The sequence below is a fragment of the Labeo rohita genome, chromosome 12 (genome assembly GCF_022985175.1).
Source record: "Labeo rohita strain BAU-BD-2019 chromosome 12, IGBB_LRoh.1.0, whole genome shotgun sequence".
In the NCBI taxonomy this organism is placed as follows: Eukaryota; Metazoa; Chordata; class Actinopteri; order Cypriniformes; family Cyprinidae; genus Labeo; species Labeo rohita.
The window spans coordinates 9,753,892-9,774,358 of record NC_066880.1 but is presented as its reverse complement, the minus strand read 5'-3'; the positions used below and the strand labels follow the sequence as shown (position 1 = coordinate 9,774,358).

Genomic DNA, 20,467 nt, shown 5'->3' with positions numbered 1-20,467 from the left:
TCTGTCTGTGTATCTACCTAATCATTCGAAGTTCAAAACCTGAAACCTTTTTTATAAATTATGTAATTATTTAGTAAGAATTTCTTACTTCCTTACATTTGAATTCGGATTGTATTTCTGCATCCTTTTTGCTACCTCAGTTCAAATTCAGGAATTGAATTGTGTTTTAAAAGGCATTCATTCTCTGTTCAATTCTGAATGGCGCAGAACCCTGCTGTGACGTATCTGCATACAGACGAGCAGTCAAATCTGTGCCAGAGCTCGCTCGTGTGCGATAGCGGGATTGGCGACCGTACGGTTTACGGTGCAAGAATAGAACATCCCTGGATCACCGCGAGTTCCAAACTGAATCCGGTCGCCAGTGCGTGGCGGCCCCGAGGTTCTGCGCCTGACTCGGCTGGCTTTGAGCAAGCTCTCATCCCTCTCAACATCCATTCTGTTATTTCATCTCCCGCAGCTGCCGGGCTTATTTCACCGCTGCCAGCCCGTCCGCCTGAGATTTCCCACACTTAAATAACTCTGACAAAAGCCCCCTCGTTGTCTGTGGCTGATTCCCCCCTATTCCGGTAGTCCTCTACAGAATAAGCAATAATAACCCAAGAGAGGGCTTCTTTTCGATGGCTCTTTGGGATAAGAGAGCCAGGAGTAGTTGGATGGGGTGCTTAAGTGGGGGCCCATGGCGTATTTCGTAGCCCCCTAAATGAAGGCAGCAATTACAGGGAGACGAATGAGAAACTTCAACCCTCATCCGTTTTACCCTTTCCCCCTTTTTACCCTCCGACCCATAAATCTGGGACAAGACAGCAACGACTAATTCCCCGGATGGATTTTTAACAACGGGGGCAACTGAAAGGAGGTAATAGAAAGGGCAGCGAAACGCTTCTTTCATTTCTCACCTGTACCCCTGCCTCCCCTCCCTCCTGCCCTCTCTCTTTTTCTCTCTGTCTCTGTCTCTCGCTCTCTCCCTTTTTATGGTCATCATTAAACTAGACCTCCTTGCTCCTCTAACAAGAGGTTTTATAGCCCTCGAAGTTATTAAACACATATAATTACTTTTAGACAGTACAACTGAGTAGTCAGAGAGTGAGAGAGGAGGAGAGAGCAACAGGAGCAAGAAGCAAGACAGAGAGGAAAGCGAGGAGAACATTTTTTAGCGAATGGTGACAGTGAGTAGAAACAGAGGGTAAAACGGTGTACTTTACTTAATGAGAACTGGAACGGAAGGACAAGTGACAACAACATTAGGCCTCAAAATACAAATTTAACACAAATTCAATTCATTTGTAAGCTGCATTAATTGAGAACATCTTTCATCTGCCATGCTGTTTCGAAACTTATGACTTTCTTTCTTCTTTGTACCTCAAAATGTTCATCGTGACCATTCTGGTCCTTATATTGCTGGAAGTCAAACTAAAATGACAGAAAGCCACACAAAATATTATAAAAGTGAGCATATGACTCATACACTATATTCCAGGCTTTCTAGAGTCATATTATAGTTTTGACTGAGAAACAGACCAAAATTTAAAGGGATAGTTCACCCAAAAATGAAAATTCTGTCATTGATTACTCACCCTCATGTCGTTCTAAACCCGTAAGATTTTTGTTCATCTTTAGAACACAAATTAAGATATTTTTGATGAAATCTAAAGCTTTCTGAACATGCATAGACAACAACACAACTAACACATTCAAGGCCCAGAAAGCTAGTAAGGACATGGATAAAGAAGTCCATGTGGCATCAGTGGTTTAATCATAATGTTATGAAACTTCGAGAGTACATTTGTGCGCAAAAAAACAACAAAAATAACGACTTTACTCAATAATTTCTTCTCTTCCATATTAGTGTTTGATGCACGTTCACAAGAGCACCACAACACATGCGTGTGGTGCTGCTGACACGTTATAGTTTTGTTTGTTTGTTTCCGTTACATACCCAAATAGCACACGTACGTCTGCAAGATGTCTGTTAAAGATTTCTTGATCTGGAAAGCATCTTCTGTGTACAAACATCTGGCAGACGTCTGTAAGATGTCAGTTTTACATACATTCTAAATCATAAACATCTTAAAGACATCTAAAAGACACTTAATAGACGTCTATTTGACATATTGACGTATTACAGATGAGCAAACTACATCTTGCAGATGTAAATGCAGACGTCAAATATACATCTCCGGGATGTATGTGTGCTATCAGGGTAGGAGTTTTGTTCAGTAGGGACTGTCATTGCTCATATATTGGTTTAGACATGCACTGTTGTCATTGAGGGTTAATGAGCATTTTAAAGTTTTTAGTTACTCTGCCAGTTTGTAAGTGTGAGTAAGGACTAAAGTAGTGTAGTAAGAACTAAATAAACCAAGTATTATGACAGATGTTAAACTGTTTATAGAAAAACAACACTGGGAATTTCATTGTTAAATTATCTGCTGAACTAAAAATGTTTTAATTTCCGAAGTCTGGTTGCCTTACTTTCAGATGACTTATGTAGAAGTTTTTTTCACACTGATGTATCAAGCCTACCCCCTTTCTCAAACAGACGCTCAGGACAGGATGTAAAGATCTACAAAATCTGCAGATGAAGATATCTAGACTGGAAGCTAATTTGCTGGCTGTGTTTATATAAAGCTGAGTAAATCATCTACAGTGTGCTGACTGATAGAATACAAATATTAGTTGATAGCATTAGTCGGGCCCTGATTTTAATTAGAGTTACACTCAATTAGAATTCGTTTCACTCTGTGTCTGTCTAACTAGTTGAGCACTGAGACACAGGGATCCAAACAAAAGCATGGACATACGCTTACAAACGTTGTAAGTGCGATAAGTGACACATCAGGGAGAGTGTACTTACTTCCTTTATGATGGAGACATCCGGTGGACACTGAGGTGTGTTACAACTTAAAACAAAACATCGCTTTCATTAAATGCTACCATAGGGTACACACATATATACTTCATAAGTATTATATTATATTATATTATATTTGTAAAAAATGGATCCCGTTATACATATTTGTTTTACCTTTTAAATTGTATGTCAGCTCATGAATGTGCATATATCATATTTAAATCTTTGCTAAAAGCATCATTGAGATAAATGGCAATGCAGTGCCTTGGTGGTGTTTGTTAAGAGTGCTAGTATTGCCAGATAGTAACAGATGACGGCAAATAGACAGCAAAAATAGATTGCTGAAGAGCAACCGCTAATGACAGATGAGGCTTTGATGTTATGCTTTGATCCTAATTTGTTCTAATGCTGGGAGGTTAATTTGGGCCATGTTCAAGTTTGGTGGCAAATTGACATGAAATGTCTCAGAGACTGTCTGTTCTCTTTGAGAACATAGAACACCCTGGCGAAAAATCCAGCATATGCTGGTAGGTATGTTTTGATGCTGGGATGCTGGTTAAGTAGGTTTTGATGCTGGTTTAAGCTGGTCCTTTGCTGGTTTATGCTGGTCCTTTGCTGGTTTATGCTGGTCCTTTGCTGGTTCATGCTGGTCCTTGACCATCAACATGACCAGCAAAAACCAGCAAAGGACCAGCATAAACCAGCAAAGGACCAGCTTAAACCAGCATCAAAACCTACCTAACCAGCATTCCAGCATCAAAACATACCTACCAGCATATGCTGGTTTTTTCACAGACTCTAAAATATGATCCTGACAAAATGTACGTTCACGTTTCATTTATTTATGACGATTTAAATTTAAATAAGCCTTAATATAGTATTACAATTGAATATGGAATTATGTTTGTATATGTTCTGAGTCTGTGAGTCGCTCTGTTTGGTTTTAAACTGCTGCTAAAAACAGAAAGGCAGAACTTTGTTTTCCAACTACAGCCACCAGATGGCACCAGCAGTCTATATTTATTTTTAGACAAACAATATTTCATTGGCAGCCTATGCCATGTGTTCTATGGCTATAGAATATTAGCACAGACATTTAACAATGTGCAGATCTACTATGTTGCATTTTGTAGTTTTAGAATGTTGTTTTGTGCAACATAAAGTGCATATTCTAATTGTTAGAGTGCATTTTTAGTATCTATTTATCTATTATCTGCATGTCTGTTGTTCTGTCTTCCATCTATTGTTCAAAGTACACAAGATAGATAGATAGATAGATAGATAGATATATAAATGTGCTAATCTAGGGTTAGACCATCTCAGAAAGTGGAATGCTGTCATAAAATGTCTTTATTTAGAGAAATTCCAGAACACGCTACAAACACAAGGAGACAATGAAACCTTAAGAAAAAAGACATCCTGTTTGAGTCTGTCATTGAGTGTGTTATTAGTGCACCTGCTGCTGTCCAGAGGAGCCTGTAATTATCAAAATGCCACTGGTTGCACAGAATGTTTACTTCCTTTTTTGAGGAAAAACATGCTTGAAAAGTCAGGGATTCACTCCAGAATTTTCTCAGAGAGAAATATAGCTCATTTGTAAGACAAAACCCTTGAGAATTATGACGTGATCACAGTAAATCTAGTCTCTTGTGTACATCTGTGTCCTGTCCCAGGTCTCCGTTTGTCCCATGAGCGGCATATCAGGGCCGCGCTGCTTATCTCGGTGTGAACGGTGCCGCAGCTGCCGAGAGAACGGCAGCTTAGCTCTCCGGAGTTACCGTGGCGGCTGCATTTATTTCCATTATTAATTAAACTCATTAGCGTCTCTCTGATGAGGCGATGCTCCGGGTTCCTGCTGTGGATGGAAAGCGAAAGAGAGATGGAGACAACAGAGAGAATGACAGAGAGGAAGAACACGACGAGGCCTTTTGTTGGCTAATCCCCCTTTGTGTTGTGAAATTTCTGGCTCTCTTTCGGTTTTAAAATAGATGGGAGGCCCTGTTTGCTTCTCTCCAGTGTGTCAGCGGCGGTTATTCTCGTAACGCAACTCAGATTGTACCTTCGCTGATATCTCAGGCTGTAAAAAGTTCAAAAAGCTGTGCGCTAATGTTATCAGTTTGCTTTCTTGCTTGTGCAGCACTCTGAACCCGGTAAAAATAATGCATGTATTCCTGTAGAATTACCTTCAAAGTACAAAAACTCATCTTTGTAGGAGGTTTAATAGAAGTAGGGGGGAAAACGAGCTGCGTGTGTGTGTGCTTTCATAACCGTCTCCAAACGGCAGCGGTGCAGCCAAATGAATCAGATAAACACACTCAGTATGAGTGCCCAAATGTTCCTCAATAACTGTTTGACACTTAATTAAAACTTTCATCAGCGCCACAGGAAAAGCAGATCAGTTCATTTCAGGGTTACACCTTAATTATACAATATACTCCAAATCATGTTGTCCCTAATGAGGAGCAGGGTGAGAGTAGAAATTAAAAGGCTTTTTAGAGCGCCTCTTTTTCTCATCTAGTCGTAGTGGGACTTGCGAGACGCCTCCAGGGGGTAGGATTGAACCAGAAGTGTGTCGCTAATGTTTCCCGGTGCTTACAGAAGCCGTGTTGCCTGAGATCACGGGCCTAGTTTTTTTTTTGCAAAGCATTACAGTGACATTACACACTACGCTGTTCGTCTTCTCATCTCTTCTGCTACCATGATCAGATTTGATTGCTTTCATATTGGTGTTGGGCTGCGGGGGTCTTGCGTTGTGATTGATGATGTTCTTGTATGTGCTGTTGGGCAAGTTTATGTTCACATAAAACACTGCACTTTAAAGAGGCCGCTCTTCTCCCACTCTTGTTTTTGTTTTTGATTCTTCCGCTCTCTGCTTTTGGTTTCAAAGCGGAGCTGACTCATAGTGGCGAAAAGCCTGTAAAGATAGACACGGAAATAAGAATGGAAATATCTGTCGGAGAGCAGGGATAGAAGAGCGCCGGTCCTGCCAAATGCTCACCTAGCGTTATCTGGCTCAATCTGATGGCGTCCGGCCAGTCACCTCACTTGTGTCTTGTCTTTAATAACTTCTATAATTCTTTGATTATCAGTCGGATCCAGAAGCCTGTTAAGTCTCTAAAAACAGTGTTAACTTTTTATTGATTGAGCCATATTGCATGTTTTAAAGGGATAGTTCATCTAAAATGTTCCAAATTTGAATTTAGGTCTGTTTGTCACATGAATATGTCATATAGGCTGCTTTTTGGATACTTTTATGGTGTTTTACCATACACAATATTGGGGGTCAATAAGATTTTGTAAATGTTTTTGAAAAAATCTCTTATGCTTACCAAGGCTGTGATTATTTGATAAAAAATGCAGTAAAAATAGTTGCACTGGAAAAATATAAAATTTAAAATAAGTGTTTTCTATTTTAGCATATTTTACTTTATTTGTTGTAGTATATTTCTGTTTTCTTGAGTGTTCAGTGTTACATAATCCTTCAGAAATCTTTCTAATATGTACCCAAGTCTTACTTTCAATGTTAAAAACAGTTGTGCTGTTTAATATTTTTGTAAAAACTGTTTTTAATTATTCTTTGATAAATAGAAAGTTCAAAAGAACAGCCATTTAATTGATATAGAAATCTTTTGTAACATTATAAATGTCTTTACTGTCACCTTTGATCATTTAATGCGTCCTTGTTGAATAGAAGTATCTTTTTCTTAGTGACCTCAAGCTCAACTTTAAAGGATGTGATGTATATTATATCACCCTCTCGTGTTCTCTTTCTCATTTTTGTGATCCTCCTTTGGCCTGTCTTATTTGCATGTTGTGGCGTGGCTGCAGAGCAGCAAGCAAAGCAGCCTGTGTCGTCTTCCATAACTCGTTGTGCGTCTTTCTGACAGGCGTGCATGAGAGACCGTGGCGGATAGTGGTACAAGCTGTGATGCGTCCACAGACGCTGCCATTATCATCGAAAGGTCGCGAGCATAATAAGATCATAGACCTTGCACATGGAGAACTGTCGAGAGGGAGAGAGAAACACAAATATTTACCCTGGATTGATTGGCAGGTGTGATTGTGTCCTCTCTGTTTCTATTGTGGCTAGATAATGGTACGCAAAGGGGCCGTCACCGCCGATCAATGTAAAGGGTGAGACAGAACGCTTCTCCTAAATCCTGGATGGGTTTGGACTAGAGGTCACCTGAGAAAATTACACACACGTCTCTGTGGTGAAACAGCACTGGCATTTGAAAATGCGGGAACAAGATGCGGAAAAAAAAAAAAGATTCTGAATTCCACAAAAGAAAATTAAAATGAGAAAATTAAAATTTGAACCATCTATCTATCGTTCTGTCATTCTATCTGTTGTTGAATCTATCATTTTATCGTTCTATTGTTCTGTTGTTTGATCTATCTATCTACAGTGTCTATGTCTATCTATCTGTCCATCCATCCGTTCGTCTATCTATCTATCTATCTATCTATCTATCATTCTATTGTTCTATCATTCCATCCATCCATCATCCATCAATTTTTCTATCTATCTATCGTTCTATCATTCTATCATTCTATCTATCATTCTATCATTCCAACCATCCATCCATCTATCCATCCATCAGTTTTTCTATCTATCGTTCTATCGTTCTATCTATCGTTCCAACCATCCATCCATCCAACCATCCATCCATCTATCCATCCATCAGTTTTTCTATCTATCTATCTATCTATCGTTCTATCTATCGTTCTATCATTCTATCTATCATTCCAACCATCAATTCATCCATCCATCCATCCATCAGTTTTTCTATCTATCTATCTATCGTTCTATCATTCTATCTATCCTTGCAACCATCCATCCATCCATCCATCCATCCATCCATCCATCCATCCATCCATCAGTTTTTCTATTTATCTGTCTATCTGTCTATCTATCTATCTATCTATCTATCTATCTATCTATCTATCTATCTATCTATCTATCTATCTATCTATCTGTCTGTCTGTCTGTCTGTCTGTCTGTCTGTCTGTCTGTCGGTCCATCCATCCATCCATCCATCTATCTTTCTATCTATCTATCTATCTATCTATCTGTTTATCTGTCTATATATCTGTCTATCTGTCTATCTATCTATATATCTGTCTATCTGTCTGTCTATCTATCTCTAAGCCAACATTTAAAGTTTGTTTTGACATCTTTTGCTTTTTTAGTTAAAAATCTTAGATTCATCTTCTTTGAATTTCATATAATTTGAATTCTACTTCCTTTGGTTTGAATTGCAATTCTGCATCATGTTGGTGTAACTTGTTCAAATTCAGGATTTAATTAAAAATTCAGTTCTGAATGTTTCACCACCCTGCAAAAGATGTGCGTGTGACTTGAATATGCTGATAAAGGTAAACTCCACAACATTATTCCAATTAAATTGCTTTTTCAAAAGACAAGAGCATGTTTGACGAGGAACATCAAAAGCGCGGATTAAGACGGCTTGCCAGCTGGTTGCATGTCATAGTGTGTTCACTTGGTAGGTGAAGTACAACCAAACGGCAAAACAACATCTTCAAAGACGTCTCAGCTGCCAGGTGCTTAAAAGGGCGAACCGAACATTGTCAATCTAGACAGGATAGACAAGTCAGTATCAGTACTTCCACAAAAAAAAAAAAAAACCCTAAGAGTAATAAAAAGATTTTTGATGTCCACCTTCCAGCATTGAATATAATCGGGTGCAGATCATTCCAGTGCAGTGGTGTAATGAAATCAATGTATCTTTACAATGCATCTTGTCTACTAGGAGATGATATACTGTACATGGTGCATATATACTTTTTCAATGCACCATGATTTTTATAGTAGGGTGGCTTTCTATGCTGGTTAAAAAATTCAGGGGGTCATAGCAGGTCCCCCCCAGTCCTCCATTTTCCAATCCAACATGCATCACAGGCTAATGTTTTACCTTAGCTGTTACATCTCATCACTGAGCAGATCTTCCCCTAAAGAACAGAAGTAATAACCGTGAAACAGTCCCTCACCGACATGCAGAAGAAGATTAAGAGTGTTAATATGCTGTGCTTTTCGCGGGCTTTTGCACATACACACGTGTAGTCGTGGACGCACACTCACAATCTGCACCCCCAGGCTCTCGCTCTCTTTCAGCTGTGCTCTGCATGAGCTAATGACAGCTCTCAATGACATAGTGTAACTCAGGGCCAGGCTAAATGCACCAGTGCACGTCTGTCATGGCCTTGCCTGACACTCACACATACACATGCACACTCGCACTTGCAGGCAAGAGTCTGAATTCCCATCTCATACTGCTGACCTGCCCTGCAGACACTTGTGGATTTATTCACATACAGTTATAGAGAGACTGTAAACCATCTCGCCATCTTATTTCATGAGATTCCATCGCCTTACAGTCCCCTTGTTTGAGTTGTTTGATGAAATGGCATAGCCGTGTGCCAACATCCTTATGCACGGAAGAAAATTTAGTGTTGAGCCACATGAGAGTCTTGAAGGGTTTATAAAGCTACTCTCTTGACAAGTGTGATCATGTGAAATACTGTATTTGTATGTTTTGGAGCACAATGTTCGTGTGGAAGGAGTGCTTTGCTTGAGCAGTTTTGAATTAAACCTATATGGAGGTAAATATAATAATAAAAACAATGTAGTTACAAAAACTTAAATTAAAATGAAAATAGAAAAATATAAACAAATTTTAATAAAAACAATATATACGGTAATAGTGTCTCAATACTAAAATAACACTGTATATGACAAGATCAATCATTTCTCATGTCTAAAAGGTAACACTGTTGCTTGATATCATTGCATTGTTGATATTGATATTCATTTATATGTTATATAATCCAATTTGACACATTTTCCTAATTTTGCATATTTTTGTTTACCAAAGAATTATTTTTGATTACAATTATATTCGTTTTAGATGTTCAGAGGATTTTTTTAAATTAAAAGACAAAAAATATGACTAATATAAAGCACTGCTTAAAAATTGCAAATAATTATCCATTTCCTCTTGATATTTTGTGTACTCTCTCTAAATGTGGATCATTTTTCTCGACTAATTTCCCTGCTGTAATAATTGGAGTCTCCAGAGTAAAAGGCCGCAGGATGTAGGAGTGCTGAGGGTGAAATATGATGTGCACTGAGATATAGTTGAACAATTGGATGTACAATACGTGATTGAAAGTCTCATCAGTATGGAGGTAATTAAGGCAGCGTCAATTCACACAGGCGCTTTACCAGAGGCAATTTCAGGATTTCAGCTTCATGAGGGATGTTGTGGTTTAGAAGTATGCTTCTTGCTTTACATGTGAGAGGTTGCAGGTTCAAAAGTTGCTTAATTGATTTTTGCTGCTCTACATTACTGCTCTATGTGAATGCCTTTATTGCTGTGCCAGCTACTAGGAAAGGATGACAGGCCTGTTTGTAGTAACATTCTTCAAAGTTATAGTTTGGGTTGTTGGGTTTTTTTTTTTTTTTTTTTTTTTTTTTTGGTTTGGTTTGTGTTTTTTGTTCTGTTGTTTTTGTTTTGTTTTGTGTGTTGTTTTGGTTTTGATTTGTGTATTTTGTATGTTTCTTTTTGTTTGTGTTTTGTGTTTAGTTTGTGTTTGGTTTAGTGGTTTTGTGTTTTATTTTCTTTAGGTTTGTGTTATGTTTGTTTTGTTTTGTTTTGTATTTTGTTAGGTTTTAGCTTGCGTTTGGGTTTGTTTTGGTTTGGTTAGATTTTTGTTTTGTGTTTGGTTTTGTATTGTTGTATTGTTTGTATTGTATTCTGTTTTGTTTGGTTTGTGTGTTTGTTTTGTTTTGTTATAATTTGTGTTTTTTGTTTTGGTTTGGTTTGTATTTTGTTTGTTTTGATTTGTGTTTTGTTTGCTTTGGTTTTGATTTGTGTTTGTTTTTGTATTGTTTTGTGTTCTGTTTTGTTTGGTTGTGCTTTTGTTTTGTTTTGGTTTGTGTGTTTTGTTTGGTTTTGTGTTTTGGTTTGGTTTTAGTTTACGTTTTGTTTCACTTTGTTTTGGTTTGGTTAGTTTTTGTTTTGTTTTGTGTTTGGTTTTGTATTGTTTTGTGTTCTGTTTTGTTTTACTTTATTTTGATTTGTGTTTTGTTTTGTTTGGTTCGGTTTTAGTTTGTTTTTTTGTTTGGTTTGGTTTTAATTCATGTTTGGTTTGTTTTTTTTTGTTTTTTTGTTTTGTGTTTGGCTTGGTTTTAGTTTGTGTTTGGTTTTGTTTTGGCATGTTTGGTTAGTATTTTGTTTTGTTTTAGTTTGCATTTTTGTTTGGTTTGGTTTGTGTTTTGTTTTGTTTTTTTGTGTGTGTGTGTTTTTTTATTTGTGTTTGGTTTTGTTTTGATTTGTGTTTTGTATTGTTGTGTTTTGTTTGGTTTTAGTTTGTGTTTGATTTTGTTTTGTTTTGTTTTTGTATTGTTTTGTGTTCCTTTTTGTTTTGGTTTGGTTTGTATTTTTTTTTTTTTGTTTGTTTGTTTGTTTAATTTGTGTTTGGTTTGGTTTGGTTTGGTTTGGTTTTGATTTGTGTTTTGTTTTGTTGTGTTTTGTTTGGTTTGGCTTTGGTTTGTGTTTTGTTTTGTTGTGTTTTGTTTGGTTTTAGTTTGTGTTTAATTTTGTTTTGTTTTGTTTTTGTATAACAAAATATGACGTCTGATGGAGCAGTTTACATATTTAAATAATATTAACTTGACTTCATTTTCTCCATAAAATTGGTGTTTTAAGTCACTAAATATGTGCTTGATTATTTCTAAAGTTCACTTAAATTTGGTTTAGATTATTATACATCAGATTCAATAGATGGTGAACAGAAACCCAAGAAGCCTTACTGGCATTTGTAGTGCTGGCACTTTTCGACCAGCGGTAAAGTCACTGGACCTGAGAAGGCTGACGCAGGAGCAGCAGAGATGTGTGCTGCTGGAACAAGGTCAGGTGCAGGTGAGCAGGTGAGGACATTTCAAGTGCTGGTTTTTCTGAAGTCTGAAGAAGCATACCTTTCTGCCATCTCCTCCTTCCTTCTCTGTCAGCGAAGTCTATGTGCCAGGGGCAACAACTTGTCGAGATGCTTTCTACTGCCTCTGACATCCTCTCTGCAGGAGTTCACTGTGGCCAACTATTGGCTGCCCTTAAGTAGGGCCTAGTTGATGTAATCCCTCAAGCAGTGTGTATCATCTCTACAGGGTACATCCGCTTTGATGGACTCAGTAAAGCTTTCCATGTATAAACCATTTAAGGTAGCATCACCCTACGAGGTAGAGAGCAAACTCGCCGCCTGGCTTTGAAAACTGCACCCTTACACTGTCGCAACAGTAGTTTGGCACATGTCACAGTGAATTGGACAGCATTGATAACTGGAAGTGATCGCTTGTGAACGGTTCTGTATAGAACTTGCTTTTCTCAAAATCGAAAATAAGAAGACTACTTTCAGATAGATTTGCCAACAGGGTGCAAATTGGTTTGGGGGGGTCTGACCCCCGATGGACGTCAAAAATAGATGTAGGGGGGTCAGATAGAAAGTAGCCAAAACATAATATGGAGATTTACATGTAAATATTAAGATGCATTTCTATAGCTCTGACTGATTTTAAAATGTAATTTTGGCAGCCCCTGAAATTGTTGTACTGACATTACCTGGGCGGTTGAAAAATATTACAGCGCTCATTCAAAGACGTGCATTTATTGCTTGGACAAAGCAAGAACACCTAAAATGCACGTGCAGATTTAGTGAGAAATAAAATTTACCCTCTTCAACTTAATGCTGTCGAACTGAATTTACAAAGAAAACTGTTTGCTAAAAAAGCCATAACATTAATAGCAACGCTAAAATACAAGCACCGCATGTTGCATGTGTTACTATAACAAACACTGCATGCTTTCTTTCAGAATCATCGTTGTTTTTACTCAAAAATGAAGATAAAGTGTAAGGTGCGAATAATTAAATTTTAGACACACTGTCAATAATATTGCCAATGAAAATAAAGCTCTAGGAAAATGGTTGTGCCTCTCATTCTGAATGAATCGAATCCACAAATTGAGTGAGTCAATGATTCAGTGAGCCATTTACGAAGGTAGTCACTTGCTTCGTTTCTGAATGAATCAGCCGTTTAAACCAATCGACTGAATGAATTACTTACTTATTATTTTATTAATTTGCCACCACCTACTGGTGCTTTTAGTTTTATACCTAGAGTATCGTTTAATTTTTTTTTAAAGATAATTTCATATTTCGGTATTTATTTGTGTTTTTGTGCGTTAATTAAAACATTTCTTTCTAAAGCTACTTTTTCGTAATGTATATATTCAGTGCTTTCCTAATTTAACACAATGATAACTTTAATATAGCTTCCTAGCTATTAGTGTTAGCACTGACCCTTAAAAAAATAAGTCATCCTATTTCTTCATCGAAACAGATTTTGAGAAGTTTAGCATTACATCACTTACTTACCAATGGATCCTCTGCAGTTAATGTCTGCCATCAGAATGAGACTCCGCATGGCAGATAAAAACATCACAATAATCCACAATTAATCCATATGCCACCAGTCCATCAATTAATGTCTTGTAAAATGAAAAGCTCCATATTTGTAATCCGTTTTTTAATTCACACTGTTGTTTCCAGCTAAAATATTGAATACAGTGAAAAAGTTGTCTTGTCTGAATCAGGAGAGAAATGAGCACTGTTTGGTGTGGCGTCACACTGACAGAGGCCACTCCCAAGATAGTTGATTGACATGAGCGTTTTACCTCAGATCAGCTGTAACAGTCCCACCTCCACTGTTTCAATGCCGGAGCAGGGATGTAAGTTAGACAAGAATATCTCCGATTGAGCGATTGAGGTGTTGTGTTGCTGGATGTAATAATGAACATAGTGATCGTCATTTACTCCCGACATCTGAGCCGCTGAAGATGCAGTGGATTACATTTGTTTGTGAAGGGAATGCGCCTCCTGATCTACATAAATGCGTCTATGTTCGCGCAAATCATTTGTGATCCAGAAGTGAGTATAAGGGTTATGAATCTCTGCAATCACCTTTCCTAATAACGTGCTAGTTAGCAAGTTTAGTGGCTAAATGCGGCTAAAGTAAACAGGCTCGTCACTCAACAGAGAGAAGAGAGGGGCGGGGCAAGCAGAGCTCATTAACATTTAAAGCAGCCTCGACCAGAACAGGATGATTATTGCAAGATAAAAAGAGTGTTGTTTCACACAACCATTGAGAATTTTTAACCAAACTATATTATAGACTTTTCATTAAGACCCTAAAGAATCATATCAACTTGTGGAAAATGGGTATCCGGTACAAATATTTCGGTGGATTTTAAGAAGGATAGACTTTCTCACTGCACTGGAAGTGTTAGTATTGATAACAGAGGCAATGGTTTAAAGTTAAAATGCCAAATGATGGCTTTGTTTCTTATGAACATGCAGGTTTTCACTTCACAAGATGTTAACGGATGAACTGGAGTCGCATGGAGTAGTTGTGGATTATTGTGATGTTTTTATCAGCTGTTTGGACTCTCATTCTGACGGCACCCATTCACTCCAGAGGATTTGTTGGTGAACAAACAATCATGCTAAATTTCTCAAAATCACTTTGGATGAAGAAACAAAATCATTTATACCTTACTAGTATATTTTAAAGAAAATTGGGTGAACTATTACTTTAAGACATCTTAGTAGAAGATTGTGACCAGTGGATGTTCCTGTATACCTTCCTACCTAGCTTTTGGACATACATGGCTGCTAGTGGAAGTCCTGGGTGACTTATAGTATGATGGAAAACCAAAACAGGAAGAATGTAAAACAACACAGCGACTCCACATGGTCACTTAGAGATGTCTTGGGAGATACACGTCAACTGTCCGACATGATAGTTAGGCAGCATCGTTCCAGCTTTGTAAAGTTCCAGTCATAGTCGATCCGTGCCAGGGAGGAAACGTTCCGCTGAACGAGATAATTGAAAATCAAAAAGGACTTGGTTAATTTGATTAGGCGGTGCCCGAGCCTGAATTGTTCTTCATCAAACTAGATTTCATTATGACACGGCAATTAAACACTGCTGGCACATGGGCAGAATAAGTGGGCTGAGAGAAGAGGAGAGAGAGAGAAAAGAGGGATAAAAGGAGCGACCGTGTCAGAGAGGGCAGGAAGGACGATCAGTATTATGCTGAAATCATCATTATAAAACACAAGCAGGAAGGTGTTTAACAGATTCGCTCGACTTGAGATGTCACATTTGGATTAAAACAACGTATTACTCACAAAACGTGTGAATTAATACTTCTCATTTTTAGAAAGAAGAATAGAGGATTGTGGTCTCAAATCACTTTTGTCAAAACGCTCCCTAGTGTCCCCATAATCGTTTGAAATATTGTGTAGTTAGCAATGCTGAGATGCTGTTTATTTACCGCTGGTTTCGTCCCAGCAGTATCAATAAACAAAATGAATATAAATAGCATAATATAGGATAAAAACTGGGTTTATTGGACAGTGTTCAACTTGTAAAACGCAAATTGAGATTAAATGAAAAAATACAGTCTCTAATGAATGAAATATCAATTGTAACTCTATAGTCAGGGCTTGATTGAGTTAACTTCTCCGACTCACTTTACAAAAGACTTTTTAAAAGATATATCACGTTGCACATATGCTAATCCATCTCTTGAATTAAACAAAGGGTTGAAAATGAAGTGCCACACAGAGGAAATTAAATATCAGCTCTGTTTAAATGATCTTTTTTTGATGACAGCGCCCCGAGAGCGTTTTTTTAGAGAACAGATAGAGCCAGATTGGTCTACCGCTCTTAATATTGTACATTTGTAGCTTAATTTAACTAATTGGCCTGTTGAACTAGCGTTCGGACAAAACCCATTAATTTTCACCCCTGCAGACCTTTATCACTTCGACAAAGGGCATGAAAACTCTGGGTTGTCTTGAGGAGTCAGCAGATTTCAAAGCCGGCTTCATGATTCTGATCTGTCCAACTGCATTTCTGCTGCTGAGTGCATATGTCATTCTGTCTCTAACAATGGCTGTGCCCCCACATGCATGGCCTGCTGGGTAATTAAGCTGACTATCTATGAAGGGAAGTGCAGAAATTGTGGAGCCTTATGGAGTTGTGGCCTGCACCTCGATGGAAGGGGTTTTACGGCTGACAGGGACTATTACTTCCTCCCAGGCTTTGCGAGCTGATGGCTGATGTTGTTTTTCTCTTTTTTTGCCATCCCGTCACCTTCACAACTTCAATCATCCATCTTGGTTCTCCAACTCAGCTGCTGTTCCCCAGTTTCTGTGGAGCTAATTGTGCAGAAACACAGTGGGAAGGAGCTCTAGCATTAAGCCCTGCCTTCCGACAGAAGGGGAGGTGGTGGATGCAGGAGAATTTGTTACTAGAGAAGGAAACACCGCGCTTTGTTTAATAGAGAAACAGACGAAGAGGATAGCGACAGAGAATTCCCGAATGAGAGCGGGAACAGTCCGGTGAGGACGATTGCTTGTGCATCTCAACCGTGCTGTCTTCTCTTGGGTGAATGTAAGAAAATGTTCACGGGTTTATCTGAGTCACCGATCACTGAGTCTGTAGGTTAATAGTAAATGCTGTTTTGGAGGAGATTCACCTTCACAGGGTTTGTTCAGCCAAAAGTAGAAACTAAATCTTGAACTTTGAGTGTTCAAACAAATGAACGCCCCTCACACACCTGGGTGGTCTTGGATGTGTGTAGAAAAAACTACATAAACACAGTTTATTTTCATTTTCTTTTTTTTCTTTTTTTAGAACCTGAGGAGAGGCCAGGTCATATTTTCAAGGTACTTAAAGGTACTTAAATGTGTTAAAGCAATATTGTTTTGTAATTTTATTTATTTATTTTTTTATTGCAGTTTTTTCTCTCGTTTTAGGTAATTAATAAGCATAATATTTAGTTTAGAAATTATAATTAATATAAAAAATATATTTATATAAAGACAATTAAAAAAATGATATAAAATGATTAAATTAAAAGTATCAATATAAACCATTTTTCACTGAACTGTATTTTTATAACTGCTATAAAGTCTAACATTCATTTATTTATTTTTCATTTATTTTAGAACCTGAGAACAGGCCAGGAAATATTTTCAAGGTACTTTAAGTGTTAAAGTAGTACTGATTTGTTTTTTTTTGTTTGTTTGTTTTTTTTTTGTTTTTTTTTGCAACTTTGCAAGTTTTCTCCTCATTTGCAGTAATTAGTGCACAACATGTTTAGTTTAGAAATTATAATTAATATAAAAACATATATTTATATAAAGGTAATAAAAATAAAAAATATATATAAAATTATATAAAACAAAAATTATATTAATATAAACCATCTTTTTCACAAAACAGTATATTTATAATATAGAAAAAACACTAATTTATTTATTTATTTATTTATTTATTTATTTATTTATTAACCTGAGGAGAGGCCAGAAATATTTTCAAGGTACTTAAAGTGTTAAAGCAATATTGTTTTATTTATTTATTTATTTATTACTGCAGCTTTTTTCCCTCGTTTTCAGTAATGCACAACATATTTAGTTAAGAAATTATAATGAATAAAGATATACTTATATAAAGGCAATAAACAATGATATAAAACTATACTAATTTAGATAAAATAAAAATTATATTAATATAAACCGTCTTTTTCACAAAACAGTCTTTTTATAACTGTTATTTATATATTTATTTTAAAATCTGAGGACAGGAAATATTTTGATGGTACTTAAGTGTTAAAGCAATATTTTTTGTGATTCTTTATTTTTTATTTTATTGCAACTTTCTTCCTCATTTGCAGTAATTATTGCTAAACTTATCTAGTTTAGAAATAATAATTAATATAAAACATTCTTTTTCATTCATTCATTCAGTTTATTTATTTATGTGAAATTTTGACCCCCTGATGGTCCCCTGGGATCATCGAATCACATTTTGAAAACCCCTGATTTAATTGTTTTCCTCCCAAACAATTATGCAACACTACAGTGGAAATAGCATGTTTCATATACAGCTCTCCTGGTAAAAAACTAATAATATTAATAAAAAAAGAATTAGAATTATATTTGTAGTTACCGTACTGTTTTAATATTGTGGACTTTATATACTGTATGTAGTATGCTGTATGTGCTGCTTTTCCTTTCACCTTTATTAGCTTTATAGAAACACAGGGTGTCAAGACCACAGCCGAGGGCTGTGGAGGCTTCATTGCCTCAACCAGATGCTTGTAATTACTTGAGACAATATGTGGATGATGCAATAGCTAGTTTGACCTCGGCCATGTGGAGTGTTTGCATAGTCTGTGTTTGTTGTCACTCTGTGTGTGTGGGTGGAACTGTGTGTTTGTTCCCCCGTGCGTGTTTGGGCACAACCAACTGCTGTGTAGCAGGGTGACATCAGGTCTCACAGGGTTGAGCAGAGAGCTGGAAGAGAAGACATCGCCTAGCGGAGAGTCCCAGCCCCAGCAGATCCAGGCTGTTCTCGCAGTGAGCTCTGACATATGGCCAGATCCAGCCCCCACAACACTGGCACACAAAGCAACTCCTCGCAGACCCCGCTTTGAAATATTCCTGCAAAAAACAGCTCGTGATTTCATATACAGTCCCTTATGGCGCTCTGCTCAGTGGAGGAAAGCGCTCTTGAAATAGCTACCGCACCAGCCAAGGGCCAATCTCGAATCTTCTACCTTCTAATAACCCTGTCCGGTCCTGTTCACAGGAACGGCGTGAATCCCTCGAGCTCGAGCCCCGCCAGGAAGCCGAGAGGATTCGGCCGTACCACGTGAAGGCTCGAGGAGGAAGACTTTTGGAGAAGGCAATTAAAAGTCCATCTAAAGAACAATATTAACTAAGACAGCTCGAATCGAGGTGTCCCATCCTTAACTGATATTCTACTTGTCTTGCTGCTCCTGGGCAGTCAGAGATAATTTCCCAAAAGGTTGCCTTAATGGTATGGCTGAGATGTACAGGGTTTGTGACAATTTAAAGTAGTCTTGCACTTTCTTCCACGCCGCTTCTTGCTCTTTGGGGGGAGCGTTGCTGTTTGTTTTCAGATGGTGACATTATTATCTGTTCCGTTGAATAGCTGTTTTATTGGCCCGGCCAAAGCTAATTAGCGTGAACACAGATTTCCAAATGAAGGGTACCATCCTGACCTTTATGTCGAAGGCTTGTAGGCTTGTGTCTTCACACACACTTTTTGTTTTCTTCTCGCTATCCCAACCCTAACGATGCCCTTCTCTAACTATCCCTCCACCACCGCTGGCTAGATCCTGTTGCAGCGGTCTACGAGGAAATGTTGGAGCATTTATCTCTTCTTTCGTAATGTCTGACTGTTTGCGTCCGGCATCCCAGAAGGCCCCTGTGCAAATGGTCCTTGTGGTTCGATGATATACTTTCTTAGTTAAACAATCAAGCGGGGCTCAATGGTTTATCCATTAAGATGTAAAATGGCCTGAAAGATGCTTCTCACTGTTTAGGGAGAATATTTGCAGGAGGGCCCAAATCAATGGTCTTTTACAGCCCTCTGAGGCCATTGTCCAAGTGAAATTGGAAATCTTTTGGCGGGTATTGGATGTCCAGGGGAGAGAGACTGCGAGATACACAGCAGATAGTAAACCGCATGGAAGCAGAACAAATGAATCACTCTTGTGAGGAATGCGAGTCTACCGAAGCCTGTTTGCTTGGGGCTATTATCAAGTGACACAGTCAATGATTGTGCGGCCATCACTTTCCTTAACTGTATCCCAAATAAATGCCAGCCTGGAGCTTGCCATCTGATCGTTATCGGGCTCCAGTGGGACAGGAGCCCAGTCTTGGGCTCTCTCGGATCGTTGCCTGTGCCAGGGGCAGCGGCCATGCCAACTTTTCAGTGAAGGCCCTATCACCGGGGGTAACTCGCTGCTGAGTGACTTCCAAGGTCATTCCAGAACGCGCCTGCCACAGCGCACCCTTCCAACTCCTCTCCTCCGGTCCTCGCCCTTACGCGGCACGTGCGCGGTCTCCGCTTCCAAAGGTGAGATAAAGAAGAGCATTTAAATAACAAAGTGTAGATCTGGGAGCGCTTGCGAAGTCAGCAGTGCAGAACTCCAAGCAAAGTCAAGTCAGAGGAATTTTGTGCACCCCCTAAAGAATCATTTAGGGCCAGCCGAGGGTCCAATTCCCAGACCCCTACTTTGGTTTTACTGCTGATCATCAAAAAAGTTTTTTAGCGAAGGCCTTTTATAATCTTGTTCTTCTTCCAAACCAATTAGTTTCTTTATTGTTTTATAAAAATGATTAGAAATGAATGGAACTATTATTATATTACTATTATTATTAGGAAACACTTTTCCAGTTATTTACATGTTTTTTTCTGATATTTTTAAGGAACAAAATAGAACATAAGTAATTTAATTGGTTTATTATTATTATTATTGAGTAGTAGAAGTAGTAATATGTTATTATTATTATTATTATTATTAGGAAAAACGTTTACATTTATTTTGATATTTTTTCTTATATTTTTATAAACAAACAAAAAAAGAAAATAATAAGTAATCTAATTTTATTATTATTATTATTATTATTAGAAAAAAAAATCAAATATTTTTATAA

General features: G+C 37.8%; 1 protein-coding gene across 7 annotated transcripts in view; it reads left to right on the top strand.

Moving 5' to 3' along the window:
- The window catches only part of rbfox3a (RNA binding fox-1 homolog 3a), a 498,709-nt gene that overhangs the window by 197,089 nt on the left and 281,153 nt on the right, over positions 1-20,467 (top strand). The window contains exon 1 of one of the 7 annotated variants that reach the window (XM_051123723.1): positions 16,959-16,977. The exons of the other annotated variants lie outside the window; for them this stretch is intronic. The gene's annotated coding sequence lies outside the window, so the exon portion shown is untranslated. Of the gene's footprint in view, positions 1-16,958; positions 16,978-20,467 lie in introns of those variants that run through there. 7 annotated transcript variants of the gene reach the window in all.